Here is a 3,348-nt window from a genome sequence, read left to right as displayed (position 1 = left end):
GGCCTCGGGCCTCGGCCCAGCCTGGCGAGACAGCGGCAGAGTCCCCACACCTAGACCTGGGGCAACCTGCCAGGCCAGCATGCTCAGAGGTAGAGGGGACAGAGGCCCAGGACAGCCTGGGCCACCAAATTTAGGAGCCACTGTGACACCCACCTCCTGGGAGCCTCAAAGACCCAGTAGAGGGGAGGTGCACTCCCCCAGACCCGTCCCACTGTGCTCTCTCATCCCGGGTGCAGAGAGCTGGGCACAGGCCAAGGGCCAGGGGCACAGGAGGGCTCTGGCCACCCCCACCCCGTCTGTTGCCTGGCAGCCAGTGTCCACCTTGTGTAGCTTAGCAACAAGCCTGCGCCCCGCACCCAGACCAGCCTGCGCCCCGCACCCGGGCCAGCCCACCACCCACCCCTGCCCAGCATCCTCAGAACTCCCAGGCTGCACCAGGCATGCTGTGTCCTGGGCACCTGGTGCGTGGACTGCGTATGTCGGCCACATGCCACATGGCTGCTTCCCCTCTGCATTTGGTTCCTCTCCCTGTGGACAGGAAGCTGCCCAGGCCCCACTGCTGTGGAGTCACATGGGCAACACACTGGGCGGGCTGTTGTCAGGCATGGTCAGGCCTGGGGCAGGAGTCGGGGTAGCAGGACACTAAGGCAGCTGGAAGCATGAGGTGGAAGGGCCTCGCACACTGGAGCCGCCACAGAGGGGCCTTCTCAGGCCCGGTCCTTCCTGATGCCAGGGGCCACTCTGGAGACCACCTTGAAGTGAGCCAGGTCCTCCTAGGTCTAGCCCCGCAGACTGGGCATAGAAGTGGCGACAGGGACAGCCTGGCCGCTGGCATGCCTTACATTGCTTTTTATTTTGCTCATTGTCACTACAGGGCACGCGCTTGGCAGAGAGACGGGTGGGGGTGAGAAATCACCCTCGGGGGGGACGACCACACCATGAGCCTCTATTTCCTCTCGAGGTTTCGCATGCACACACATACCCAGCGTGATTTTTCTTTTTTTACCCAGCGAGATTTTCAAGCTGCTCAGTCCAAGACTTGAACTGTGCAGTCGGCCACGTGGGCTCCAGCTGCCTATGCTTTTAGTTATCTTACAGAGATGAACAGCTGGAGAGAGTCCCAGCCCTCCCAGCCCTAAAGCATCACCACGCCTGTGGGGCTTGAGCCCAACTCAGTGGGTCCGGGCGGGCCCAGCACAAGTTCAGCTGCAGGCCGGATGTGCTCTGTGAGGCTGACACACGCGGGAAGGTGGAGAGCCAGCATCCAGGCTGGAGTGTGGCTTCCACCCTGCCAGCACTGAGGTCTTTCTTGGAATAAACTCAAAAAGCAAAATAACAAAAGACAGCATTCCATTGAGCCCTTGGGGGACGCCTAACCAGGGACCCAGGGACCCTGCCTCTTGGACCTCGCGACACACCTATAGGCGAGGCGTGGGGAGAGCCCGGCTGCGGGACGAGAACCGCCTAGTGGGCTGGTAAAGCGTACTGAACCAACACGCGCCAGGCCCACTGCAGGGTGTGTAACTGACACTCTCCTGTGCCACCCCGGTGACGACACGGACACGGGCCCCAAAGGCCTATGACATCAGCCATTCTAGACCTCTCCTGGAAGAGAGCAAGACTCAAGAAATGGGTGAGGTTTTGCAAACCTGGCTCTGGGCCCGGAAGCCTGTGTGAAGGGCGTGTTCTGTTTGAGGGCTGGGCTGGAGCCTCCTCGGTGGCTCCCTGGAGATGTGGAGAGTCCAGCCTAGGTCAGCCACAGGGGTGGCCACAGAACGAGGGCTGCAGCCCAGGCTGGGCGCATGCCGGCCTCGCGGAAGCGGTACTGGGGCGAACGGGGCTGAGCGATGGCTCACATGGGAGAACAGACGCAGGACGTCTGTCCTCCCCGAGCCACACACCTGCATTCAGACGCAGGGACACTTTGCTCCACATCATGTCTCAGCAGAGCCCATCCCTTGCGGCCAGAGCGTGCAGGGCACTGGGAACACTAAGGGGTCACAGTGCACACTGCCCCAAGCGGGGATGACAGGCTGCCTAGGTCGGGACAGCCTGGGGGGCTAGGGCACTGGAGGGAGGGTACTTTGGGCAGTGGCAGTGGGGCCACATGACCTTCAGGAGAGAACAGGCAAGTCAGGAGAGCCAGGAGGTGGGCACAAGCCCCAGCTCTCCCAGGTGGGCTGAGCCATGCCCTCGGCCATGAGGGACATCCACCTGGCCCCGAGCCCAAGGCTGCGGTCTGGAGGGCAGCGAGAAGCACAGGGGCGGGGCCTGGTGGAGGGAGGCAAGGAGGCTGGAGGTCTCTCCATTCCAAGCAGACTCCCCTCAGCCCTCTGCTTTGGTCTTCTAAAAATGTGCCTGCCCCGCCTGCCCCTCCCGGAAGGGACAGATGTCGGGGAAGCTGATTACTGTCAGAGGCTGGAGGCTGTGACCGGAGCGCTGAGCATGACCCAATTCGGAGCTATTCTCAGCCTGGTGGGAGCCCAGCTATTCCCTCCCGCCGCAGCCACCGCTCCGGAGGCAGACTGACTTTGAAACGCCCTCGGCCTGCCCCCCCACCGCCAAGCTGGGCCACGTAGGCCCCTGGGCATGGAGACTGGACCTGAGGAGGGCAGGGCCACCATGTGGCACCCACTGCAGACTGCCCGTCCGCATCCAGAGCCCAGCCCAACACCCGGGTCTGCCGCGACCTGACCTCAGCAGTGACGTTCCTGGAGGCTCAGTGGCACCGTCCCGGAAACGGGCTCAAGTGCGGTGTCCCCAGATCATGCCTGCTTCCACCCCTGGCGTCCTGCCTATGAGCACGCAGGACCCCTCAGGGCCCGGGGGCTCCTCCTCTCCCCCTCAGACCAAAGGCCTGTGAGGCTCAACCCTGGCACCCGAGAAGGGCAGGAGCCACCAGCCACCTCGCAGGAGCAGAGGCCAGCAAGAGGGTGGAGGCGGACGGCTGCCCTCCCACCCGGGGCTCGCGGGTTACTTGTTCCACTGCGTCACGGCACATGACTAACACATCTCCCTGAGAGCCATCTTCCTGGCCCGCCCGGACAGCACTCCATCACAACGGCAGAAACCCAGACGCCGGCTTCAAACCTCTCCCGGGGTCCCGATGAAGTACGCGTGTCCCTAAAGGTGCAAGGGCCTCCAAGCGGGTCCCATCGGGCTCCTTGGGGCGGCAGCAGCTCCCACCCCATCAGAGCATCCTGCAAAGCTGTCCCGTGGGGCAGGCCGAGGGCGCTGAAGGAGGGCACGGTCCGGGCAGGCCAAGGCTCCTGCAGGGCTGTCCTTGTGAGGACAGGCCGCCGGCACTAGCCCCTGCCTGAGGGCCAGCCGAGACCAGGTGGCCAACTC

The sequence above is a fragment of the Tupaia chinensis genome, unplaced genomic scaffold, assembly GCF_000334495.1.
Source record: "Tupaia chinensis unplaced genomic scaffold, TupChi_1.0 Scaffold000671_2, whole genome shotgun sequence".
Taxonomy (NCBI): Eukaryota; Metazoa; Chordata; class Mammalia; order Scandentia; family Tupaiidae; genus Tupaia; species Tupaia belangeri.
Note: the sequence above shows the minus strand (reverse complement) of the source record.